Consider the following 12,989-nt stretch of genomic DNA (forward strand, 5'->3'; position numbering starts at 1 on the left):
CACTGGTGGTTCTGTCGAGAAGCTTTCGGCGAGATCTCGAACCAAAGACGGACTGGAGTAGCAGAACATGGACTGCGGGGAGATGGAGCAGAAGATGGCTTGCCGACCTCGGACCTTGAAGTATACCACCCCGATTGTTGATGAAATTACGCTCCTGACGAAGAGAATGGCAGAAATTGCAGAAACATGACACCTTCCCGATTTGCTGAGGAAGAGAATGGCGGAGAGAGGCGAAAATTAGGTCAGAAATTGCAGAAGTTAGGTCACTAAATAGGTGGAAATGAGGGTATAAATCTCGGAATTGCTGACGAAATTAGGTCTCCAAGTCTCAACCAATTTGATTTCGCCATTAAAAATTTGCTACTTTGCTCCTCTTTGAACCACTGAGCTCCTACCACGTTCGCCAATTTCTACTGCAATCGGACCACTGAGCTTGGTGATTCTGGGTACTGTGAGGCTGCTGAATCCTCTTGATTAGGGTCGACTATTATTTACAATATATATAGAGTACAAAGGGTAGAAAGGAAAAACAATAAATCTCCCTTCACTACTAATACATAATCTATCACGCCCGTCGGGTTAACCGAAATGCAAAGCTTGGAGCGAAAAAACTCAAAAAGAGGTCGAGAAAGACACTTCGTGAACACATCAACAATCTGAAGAGAGGAAGGTACATGAAGAACGTGAAGCTTGCCAGCGGTAACCAATTCCCGAACAAAATGATAGTCAATATCAATGTGTTTGGCACGTTTGTGAACAATGGGATTCTGAGCCATAAAGATCGCACTACTATTGTCACATAAAAGAACCGGAGAGCAAGCCAAAGGAACATGAAGACCCGCAGAAGATGAGACAACAAACAACCCCGGCGGCCGAGTTGGCAAGCGCACGATACTCAGATTAGACTCTAGAGTAAGAAACAGTAGGTTGCTTCTTAGCTATCCAAGAGACAAGATTGGTACCAAGGAAGACCCCATAGCGCCACAAGTAGAGCGGCGAGTCTTCAAGCAACGAGCCCAGTCAGCATCAGAGCAACCGAAAATAGAAGGAGAGCACGCAGAGCTGAAGGAAAGACCGTAACGAATGGTACCGCGAACATAGCGCAGAATACGGGTAACGGCCACAAAATGATCATTACGCGGATCCTGAAGAAACTGACTAACAGAGTTGAAAGCAAAGGCAATATCAGGCCGAGTAATAGTGAGGTATTGAAGAGCGCCAACCAAAGAGCGATAGAGTGTCGGATTTGCAAAGGGCTCACTGGAACTACTGTGCAGCAGAGATAGAGGAACAATGGGCGCAGAGACAACAACATTATCAGACATACCAGCACGAAGAAGGATATCACGAGCATACTTCACATGACCGAAGAACATACCAAAAGAGGAAGGAGACACCTCAAGGTCGAGAAAGTAGTGAAGCGAGCCCAAGTCCTTGAGTGAGAACTCCTTGTTAGCGCAAGCAATAAACAGACAAATAGAAGATGGGTCGTTGCCGGTGAGAATGATATCATCAACATACAAGAGCAGGTAAAACAGAGTGGACCTATGAGAGAAAACGAACAAGGAAGTATCAACATTATTGCAAAGAAAGCCAAGGCGAGCAAGGAAGGTGCTGAAACGCTGAAACCAAGCATGAGGGGCCTGCTTCAAACCATAAATGGCTTTGTGCAAGCGGCAAACATAATCAGGATGAAGAGGATCCTTATAGCCGACAGGTTGCGCCATATACACTGGTGTGTCAAGAACACCATTCAAAAAGGCATTCTTCACATCCAATTGACGAAGAGGCCATTTGCGCATGATAGCAATAGCAAGAACCGTCCGAACAGTAGCAGCTTTAACAACAGGACTGGAAGTGATCAAAGTCAAAACCAGGCATCCGAGAAAATCCCTGCGCCACAAGACGAGCTTTATGGCGATCAATACTACCATCAGCTTAATACTTGAGCTGAAAAACCCACTTTGACCCAACTATGTTGGCATTAGAAGGACGTGGGACTAGATCCCAAGTATATTAGTGACGAAGAGCAGCCAATTCGTCCTCCATAGCACGAACCCAATGTAGGTCACAAAGAGGGGAACGATAATCACGCGACTCAGAGTGAGCAAGCAAAGCAGCAAGAAAGCCAGTCACCTCATAATCAGGGAAAGAACGGGGCCGAAGAGACCCTGTACGAGACCGAGTGACTTTAGAGTGATGCGGAACTGGTGTAGGACTAGACGAGACATCCGAAGAAGAGTCCGAAGGAGGAGGCGAAGCATGCTGAGAAGCCGGTGAAACCGCATCAGAAACAGAAGGTACATGAGCCGAATCAACCACTGGGACGTCAGAAGAGCATAGACGACAAGGCGGAAGAGACGACAAAACTGCCATAGAAGGAGAAATAGGAGCCACTTGATCGACAAAGGTAGTAACTTCCAAGGAAGAGACATCAGCCGCAGATCCAAGACGAGGTGCAAACGGGAAGAAAGTCTCATCAAATCGCGCATGACGTGTTATATACACACATCTAGTGAAAGGATCCAAACACCGAAAACCCTTGTACTGAGAATGGTAACCAATGAACACACAAGGGAGACTACGAGGAGAGAGCTTGTGCTGAGCAAACGGGTGGACAAATGGATAGACTTTGCAACCAAACGGATGGAAGATAGATTAGCATGGTGAGCGACCAAACAAAAGACCGAAAGGAGTCTTACCTTGAAGAACATGCGTCGGAATTCTATTGATAGTATAGACGACAGTCGTGAAAGCATCGTCCCAACGAGACAACGAAAAATGCAAGTGAAACAACATAGAAAGGCCCATTTCAGTGACATGACGGTGCTTGCGTTCAACACTACCATTCTGCTTAGGTTGTGTATGGACAAAAAATCTGATGATGAACACCCCGAGTAGCAAAATGAGATCGGAGATGACCATTCACAAATTCAGATCCTCCATCACTCTGAAAGACTTTGATACGAGCCGAGAACTGGTTCTCAACAAAGGCCTCAAATTGCATATAAATATATCAACAAAATCAGATTTGCAACAAAGGGGATATAGCCAAGAAAAGCGCGAAAAATCATCCACAAAAATAGCGTAATAAGCAAATCCATTGCCGGACAAAACCGGAGAAGGTCCCAACAAATCACAATGCACCAATTCAAGAACATGCGAGGCACGTTTAGTATTCTCAACAAAGGATAATTTTTTACCCTTAGCCATAACACATGAAGCACAAATATGTGGCTTAGGCAATAACAAAGAAACAGACAACAATCCAGTTCGACTCAATACTGAAATAACACCAAAAGACACATGCCCTAGACGTGCATGCCAAAGCACAAACAACGCACGACCTTTATTCCGTTGAATTGAAGAAACAAAAGCAGCATCACCACGGTCCAAGACATACAATCCGTTCTCACTGTGGCCGGTTCCCATGACCGCCATGGTGAACTTTGTTTTGAATGACAAATGATGAATTATCAAAGGTAATAGGCACACCAAGATCATGAGTTAGCTTAGCAGTAGAGAGCAAATTTTTGGTGATACGAGACACAACTAAAACATCAGATAACCGTAAGGAAGAAGTAAGATGAACATCACCAAGATGAGAAATAGAGCTAGAGGCACCCTTACGAACGGAGACACGAGAATTACCCGAATAAAAGAAGACGTTCCCTAAAGATGAAGGCGAGGATGCCATATGATTCGTAGCACCAGAATCAACGTACCAATCCGATGAGAAAGACTGAGGCTCCAATTGCAAAGAGGACTGGAACGAGTCGGCGAGATGCGCAAAAGCATTCTGATGCGACGGTGGAGGAACAAGCTTAAAGTAAGAAGATGCAATGTGGCCAAGTTTACCACACTATTGACACTTTGGGCGACCACGACACTGTCCGCGACCACCACATTTCCCATCAAACTTACCAGAACGGGCGCCGGAATTACCATGACCACAACTAGAAGACTGCGAGCGAGAGCCATCAGAAGCGGACTGTTCAAAAGTAGTAAAGGCCACTGGAGAAGCCGACACAGAAGAAATAGGGCCATATAAAGACTTTAGAAAAGCCTCATGATTTTCTGCTTGAGCCACAACGTCAACATACGTCGGAGCCGGTGAAAGGTTCATGATAGGTGCACTGAACTCCTTGAAATCAACCCCCAAAGCACTTAGGAACCACAAAACTTGACCGTTATTGGATGCGGCAGAGCCCATGGAGGATAAACGATCAAAAATATCCTTGAATTGAAGGTGCAATTCATGAACCGTACCTGTCCGCCGAAGATTGAGGACTTGATCTAGTAGTTGGAGAATGGAGGAGCGGCTACGATTCTGATAGACAACGGAGAGGGTTTCCCAGATGTTCTGCGAGGTAGAACAACCAATGACCTCCTACATGGCTTCCTCGGAGAGAGATGAGAGGAGAAGGCCGCATAGGCGTTGATCCTCAACAACCCAATCGTCATGGGTCGCAACAGCAGAATCGTACTCGGTTGTTGCAGCAAGAGCACCAACGGAAGAGAGATCTATCGAAGGAGGGAGCGGAATAGGCGGTAGAGGGCAGACCCGAGTCCCATCAAGGAAACCGAAGAGTTTCTGGGAACGAAGAATGTGGGTAACATGCTTCTTCCAAAGCATGAAATTAGAAGAGGAGAGTTTGATGTTCAACATATGAATAAGAGTATCATAGGGGAGCTTGTGGTCTGCCATGGGAGAAGGAGATACGTATCAGCAAGGAAGGAGGAAGAGGAAAAGATCGATCTATGGAAACCTAACTGATACCATGTGAGGCTGCTGAATCTCCTTGATTAGGGTTGAGTATTATTCATAATATATATAGAGAGTAAAAAGGGTAGAAATGGAAAACAATAAATCACCCTTCACTAATACATAATCTATCAGGGACCAACGGCTGCTTCTCCCCCCACGTTTGCAGTTACATCTCCTCTTTGTTCCTTCCTCTCTTCCTAAACTCAGTTGCAAGCCTTTCTTGAAATTCGCTGGAAGAGATGAAAAGTTTAATCAGATCAACGGAAATGTTGGTGGTGCGAGAGTCAGATCACCAGAAATGTTGGTGGTGCGAGAATAAGATATTTGACTATTTTAGATCCCAAACCCATTAGGCTATATGAAGAAGTGGAAGAGATGAAGAAATGTTAATAACAGGAGGACATCAGGAAGGAGGAAATTGGGTTTGAGAAGAAGCAAACCCAAATTGGGTTTTTATATTTTAATTTTAATTTTGTTTTTATTTTTTAGGATTAAAGTTTGGAAGGTAGGTATTTTTTGTAATTTAAAGAAAAAGATAAGGGATGTTTTGGTCATTTGTCCCATTTAACATAACTTTTAACGCGGGCGTAATAGTGTGACATTGTAAGAAAAAGTGATATAATGGTGCAATAAAATAAATTTTGAGATAAGAGGTGGTTCCATGAAAATTTGGCTATATTAGAATTGGCTCCTTGCAAATTTCACTGTGGAGGTGGACGTGTTTAACCACACCAGGTAATAATGTTGAAACACATTTTTATTGAGAAGGTTATACTAAAGCTGGGTGCAGAGGTGAACTCGAGACTTTGTCCTTAAATTATGAAAACACTACATTACTAAGAAGGTTACTAGTTCAAACTTCGTCCTTAATTCTGGAAAACACCCCATTACGCAAGCGGAGACGGATGGTTCAAACTCATAAGCTAGTAGTCTCCTGAACTAGACTACGCTCCAAAAAGAATCTTAGTTATTGACTAGGCTTTCATCCCATTCCACAAGCCCGCAACGAGCAACCCATGACCTATGCTCCGACCGGACCGAAACCTTGTGCATTTATGTTCAAGGTCTCATCTCCATGCCTCCACTACAACTTATCCTTAGTACGATAAAGTGTGTATATAAACCATTCAAGTTTATACCTCAAATTTTGATATAGGATGACATCTTTCACACATTCAACCCAAAGTGTTATCTTCAAGCAACCAAGTTGGTATTTCTTTTCTCTTTCAAAAGAAAACCAAATTTATCGTATGATCATAATATGAGTAAGTGATCGAGGAGATAAATCCAACACTCACATAGTCCATCATAATTAGTGTTGATAGCCCGTCGGAATCTTGCTTGCAAGTTGAATGAAAATCCAATTTCAACAATCCTCCGCTTAAATAGAAATGAATCTAAATTATATGATGACTCGACAAAAAACTTGTAAGAGTATGAGCGAAGAATTACTAGATCTGGGATGGTAGCATATTTCAGCCTTGAACCACCAATAGTGAGTATTTCTCAGATTTATTTGACTAGATGGTGGCCATGACGTCTTGAATAATCTGGGCTTTAATTTAAACCTAAACAACAAATATCGCACATGAATGGACTTGGAAAAAGTGATATACACTACTTTGTATGTGCTATCTAGGCTTTCTTAGCATGATAAGTTATAAGCAGTACTTTGTATGTGCTATCCAGATTTTTTTAGCATGATGAGGAAAATGTGCAGTCTTTTATGGAGAATATATTGAAGATGTTTGGATTAAGATTAAGAAGTGAAGATTTAGGTGAAGTTGTGTATAAGAGGAAGATGAAGTGATGTATCCAAGCCAAGAAAAGAGAAAAAAGATCATGAGGACTATACGTGAGCGCGCAATGGAGTTTGCAACCGTGAAGGCTTGGGGAATGAAGAGATGATGAGAAGAGAAGAACATCCAAGTATGAGTGGAATGGGTGAGTGCGACATATGGTCAACGCTCGCTATTTTAGTTCATAAAAAAGGATTAACTGGAGATTTTTGAAAGAAGAAAAGTTCGTCATGCATGACCGCGACATTCAAGGGGAAATCGTGCGTCGGCTCGATCTCTAAAGAGAAAATTCCTTGCAAATAGGTTAAGAGAAAGGTGTCGACTGGCGGCCGCATATGGGTCCGCAGTCATGGATACGATAAGATCGGACTAGATATGAACCCAATTATCATATTTCCCTATTTTTAGCATAAGATAGAATTAGTTAAACATTTTACAATTAGAATATCTAGTTAGAATCTAGGATAGATAGACCAAGTATATTCTCAATTTAAGGTATGAGGAATTTCCATAATTCATATACAACACACATTAAATTTATAATTATATTTTTTCATCCAATATGAGAAACTAAGCACCATTACTTAGTTGCACTTTTTGAAATTTCTTTGATTATGGGTTCTTGAGTTTTGTTCTTAGTTTTTTCAATTATGTTATTATTCTCTTATACTTAATTCCACTGGCTTATGAGAGTCTGAGTAGGTAAGTCATCTAGGATTGCTTTAGCGCTTCACTAATGCAGGTTAAAGTATAAACTTTAATGATTGATTTAATTATTTTATGTGTGAGATAATATATCTTTAATATTAGCACTACTAATAATGACACCTTGGTAGGACTGGTACTACATACTAGGATATATTGGTGGAACATATATTATTGATTGAACCAATTAGCCAGAGTAGCAAGCTGCATGTTTTAGGACTTGTGCACAATAATAGTCCATGTACAATAAAGAATGAATACATATGTTATTGGTTTTCTTGTGTGTCTATCAATGCATGCATCCTTTATCTCTGAGCAATAATGCTCCTTTTTGTATTTATCTAGGACAGTAGTCTAGGTATTGCATTTAGGTTTAGAATTCCTACGAACATGTGTGCTAATAGGAGTTTCATGTGATGGAGACGAGGACAATAATATTGAGAGCAACTTGCTTAGAAAGACCATGATCAAATACTCATATGATTGAAAGTGGATTTGGAAACCAATTAAGTGAAGACCTTGATAACAAAACCGAAAACAACCCCCGGTTCGTGTCACTTTTAATAATAATACTTGGTTTTTCATGGGATCCATCCTTACTTACATTATCTACTGGTGAGAAGAGTCAGGAAAAATAAATATTATTTTTGACTAGATGAAGAAACCGGCCTCTTTAAAACAACCTCTCTTTATCCTCCTGAAAATGGTCTCATTTCACACTCATAATGTGATTGGATATAAAAGGTATCATGTCTTACCACACTTTCTTATCCCAAGAAATAGGATGTGACTTATAGTCTATCAATCCTCTCCATGAGTCAAATTGATTTATTGTCCATTTGAACCTACATCTTGGGATATGTAGTCACGTAAGTATGATTATCCATCAAGTATCCTATTTATTCATAGGTTTTGAACACATTTTTCTAAATGATTTTACAGCTTACTCTTACGATAAAATTTTAGTAAATAGATTCTCTATGTTGTCAACCGACTTGATATAACCTATCAAGATTATACCATTTAAGAATAGTTGTCTAATGGTCTTATGCCGTTCTCTTATGTGATGAAACTTTCTATTATATGATGAATCAATGTCCAAGATATAGTCGATTGGGTATTTCAATCTAAACTTAATATCATCACTGGATTATTTCACATAGGAATATCTTCCATAAAATCCGTAAGTATTCAGCTTCCTCCGCTGCTTAATCCAAAGCTATGTACTGAGACTCCATGGTGGATCTGGTCAACAATGTTTGTTTGGAAGATTTCCACGATATTGCTACACTTCTAAGTTTAAATATATATCCACTTGTTGATTTTTGAGTTTCTGGAGTAAGATATCTAGTTAGCATCAACTTATCCTTCTAGAACTGTTGGCTATCTCTCCCATAATGCAACCCACAACTCTTAGTATTTATCAAGTAGTTCAACTCTCGAGCTATACTTTTCTACTGTGTATGCTCTGAATTATTGGTATAATAACTTTGTACGTTTATGTAGTGCACCAAATCAGGTCTTATGCAATTGGTGAAGTATCAATAATATGTCCATACTCTGGCTATTATACTCAATCTTCTTTGTTTTTAGTCAGGTGAAGCTTAGGCTCCACAAGTGTCCTTGCTATTCTACTAGAATAGTTCTTGAATTGTTCAAGGACTTTTTCAACATAGTGAGCTTGAGATAAGATGATATCTTTAGGATGTCCATTGATTTTAACCACTATGTATATCTTCTAATTCCAAGTCTTTTATGTTAAACTTCATAAAGTAGTTCATAGTTTGAATAATTGTGCGTTGTTTTCACATCTATTTCATAGATTTCTAGGTTCACTAAAACTTCTATAGCTATTAATATTTTGATTTACGTTATCCTTGTTACTAGAAATAAGATATCTAGTTCTTGGTGTTGTCCAAATCCTTGCATCAAAAACCCAACGATCCGTGACCATGCAATCCGTGGCCAACGATCCACAACCTATGCCCCAACCGGGTAGTAAAGGACAGGTCCACTTGCGTGTGTGGTCAAGATATTATCTACATGCCTCCAATAAAGCTTATTCTTAGTGGTATGAAGTGTGATTATAACCAATTGAAGTTTATACCTAAAATTCTGATGTGGGATAACAATTTTTTCACATTCAATCCAAAATATTACACTTCAATCAACTAACTTTGAGCCTCTTCTCTCATTCAAACTGAAGCCAAAATTTATCAAATGAGCATACTACAAGTAAATGTTTGTGAATAGGAAGTCAACTCTCCTATAATCCGGCGTAAACTATAGCCAGAGCCCACCGAAATCTTGCCAGAAAGTTGATTGAAAATTCAAATCCAATAAACCACTATTATGGGTGTTTTTGTTATATAACCCTTCACACATTTTAAAATGAGGTGTTTGACCCCCTTCCCTAAATAATCTAATTTTTTATCCCCTTTCCTTAAAAATTAGTTTTTTGACCTCTTCATGATGACAATGACCGTTATGACAATAATAATGACACCACAGTGTCACCAATACTTAAGTATCATCAATACATAATTTCCAAGATTTAGTGTCTTCTTCGCAATTTAGTGTCATCAACATAAATTTATTGTCATTAACATATAATTTTCCAGGTTTCACTATCATCAACACAGTATAGTATCATCAACACATAAATTTATTATCATCAATATAATATTTTCTAGGTTTCAGTTTCGTTAGCACAATTTAATGTCATTATCACATAAATTTATTATCGTCAATACATAATTTTCCAGGTTACACTGTCATCGACACATAATTTTATTTTCATCAACATATAATTTTTCAAGTTTCACTATCATCAACACAGTTTATTGTCATCAACAAATAATTTTAGAGTCATCAAGTTAGAAAAAACGTCATTAAACTTTAAAACTGTGTCATCAAGCTAAAAAAGATTGTAATCAAACTTGTTTTCAAGCTCGATGATAGGTTTTATTATCATCAAGCTTGAAAAAAGTGTTATTAAGATAAAAGAAACGTGTTATCAAGCTTTTAAAAAGTGTCAGCAAGATTAATGACAATTTTTATGTGTCATCAAGCTTTAAAAAGTGTCATCAATTTCAGAACAATGTCATCAAACTTGAAAAAAAGTGCCATCAAGTTTGTCTTTAAGCTTGTAGAGGTAAAATAACCAAGCCTTATATCCACATGAAAAAGTTTTGGTATAGATTAGTTCATGTGAGACTCGAACCCACATCACGTACATAAAGTACATTGCTTTACGGTTAAGCTAATAGGCTTGAATGTCAATGAAAAGTGCCATTAAAACATTAATGTAGTTCATGAATAGAAAAGAAATGAACTATAGTAGATGACATTTAATTTGTAGAATAATTTTTGAGTAAGCTATATTAAACTTGTTGTTATATTAAGTCATCATCATCATATAATCCCAGTTCTTGTTAGGTTTTATTGGAGAGTTACAACCTAAAGTGGTGATAACAGGATGCCAATTATTGTATACAAACAAGAACTTTATCATCCAGTATAATGGCAATGAGATTAGTTGGGAGCTCCAAAGTTTTTCTCTTGGTGTATTCTATTGTCAAAAAAAGTTAACTACAATATTATTATGTGACGGCTTTATCTTCATAGGATTTTAACTAAAAAATCTATACTTGCAGATCGTACATGTTAATATAACGAAGAACAGTGCTAGACCACTGGAAGAAGGGGGAGTGTGTGTGACTTGATTTAGAATATAAAGCAGTCTCCAACTAATGTAACCTTTGCAAGATATACATGATAGCTGAACTGCTGCTTCAACTGTGGGCATAGTGGCTGTTTTCGCTTCGATTGTTGACATAGTGTCTGTTTCTGCTTCAACTGCAGTGAAGACCTATGCAACAGAATAGTACTATATAAGCCAATCATGACATACAGTGAAGACCTATGGACGAGCAGCAGGTTCTTACCAACCATGAGAGGTTGTCTTCATCTTAGGTGTAGAAAGGATTCAGACTCCATTAGATATGACAGTGAAAGATGGTTCTCTCTTCTTGTTGATTTATGTCATCACTTTTATTGTCATTGTTCAATTGTTTGATGATTAGAAAATTCCATTCAGGATAGTGTCTAATAGCCAGGTTTTGTTCCTCAAGTGTAAGTGATAACAGTAATTCAGGATAGACACAAATTTACACCCTACCACATCTATCAACAAGTCTACTAATTAAGGAGCTCTTTGTGGAAGGAAGACTTATCCAGGATAACATTCTTTTACCTCATGAAATCTTCCATTATTTTCATGTCCAGAAATCTAAGAGGACTTCTTAGATGACTCTTAAACTAGATATGGAGAAGGCATATGACAAGTTAGATTGGAATTTCATTTACGCTATTCTCGCTAAGTTTGGATTCTGTCATAAATGGATCCATCTTATTAAACTCTGTTTAGAAACTACGAAATTATCAGTTTTAGTTAATAATCAACCAGGACTAGAATTTACCCCTACAAGAGGAATTCAACAGGATGACCCAATCGCTCCTTACATCTTTGTCATGGTGATGGAATTCCTCTCGAGAAGTTTGCAGTTCCAGGCTACCTTACCTTATCGACCTGTAGGCATCAAATTAACTACCCATGGAACAACCATTCCTCTCCTGTCATTTGCGGATAATACCATTATTCTCGCAAATGCTAAGATGGAGAATATGCATTTTATAAAACAATTCCTTGACAACTTCTCGAATGTAACTGGCCTCTCTCTGAATTTTGGAAAAAGCTTGTTACAAGTCTCTTCAAATGTTTCTTCGAATCACGCGCACAATTCGAAGGCCGTTCTTAATGTCAAAATTACATAAAAGCTCGAGAAATATCTGGGCATTCCACTGCTTAAAGGTAGAGTGAATAAAAGTGTACTTGATGATCTCATTCTGTCCCTTAGAAAACAACTAACGAAATGGAAAGCGTCTTCCATGTCCCAAGCAGGAAGAGTCACCTTTATAAAATCAAACCTAAATTTGATAGTTAACTACATGATGCAATGTTTCTTGCTTCAGAATGGGACATGTGAGGAAATTGATCATATCTTCAAACAATTCTTTTGAAATAATTTCTCTCCAAACTTTCACCCAATTACTTCCTAAGAGAAGATTTGCAAACCTAAAGATGAAGGGGGGATGAGCCTTTGTCTAGCAGAGGAAAATATCAAAGCTCTTCAAATGAAACTTATTTGGAGAGTGTTAACTTATCCTCATAGTATCTGGGTGAAGATTATATTTGAGAAATATTGTAAAAGTTCTTCTATCCTTGATCTTCAAAAGTCTCCCAGAAATTCCTGGCAATTCAATCGTCTCCTACGCCTTACTAATGAATTCAAGAAGGGCCTTCGCTGGATTATTGGCAATGGAAAATCAGTAAGATTCTGGCATGACGCTTCTCTTTTTGAGCAACCTCTCGCTCAGCTCTTTCCCGATCACACTTCTCATGAGCTTGTCTCAAACTTTATCCTCCCAGATAATACTTGGGACATTCAACAGTTGGGTAATTGTCTTCGATTTTTTTGTTCTGGAAAAAATTAATGATACCCATCTACCTAACTTGGACATTAATGACAAGCTTATCTGGAAGGACTCATCTTCCCGGGATTTCACAACTAAGAGTGTCTTTTATTTACTACGCACTCGTAGTAATAAAGTTCATTACGAAACGTTACCGTGTTGGAAACTTTATCTCCCCCCCC

The sequence above is a fragment of the Phyllobates terribilis genome, unplaced genomic scaffold (genome assembly GCF_046119375.1).
Source record: "Phyllobates terribilis strain yellow unplaced genomic scaffold, ASM4611937v1 Scaffold_8209__1_contigs__length_31955, whole genome shotgun sequence".
Lineage (NCBI taxonomy): Eukaryota > Metazoa > Chordata > Amphibia > Anura > Dendrobatidae > Phyllobates > Phyllobates terribilis.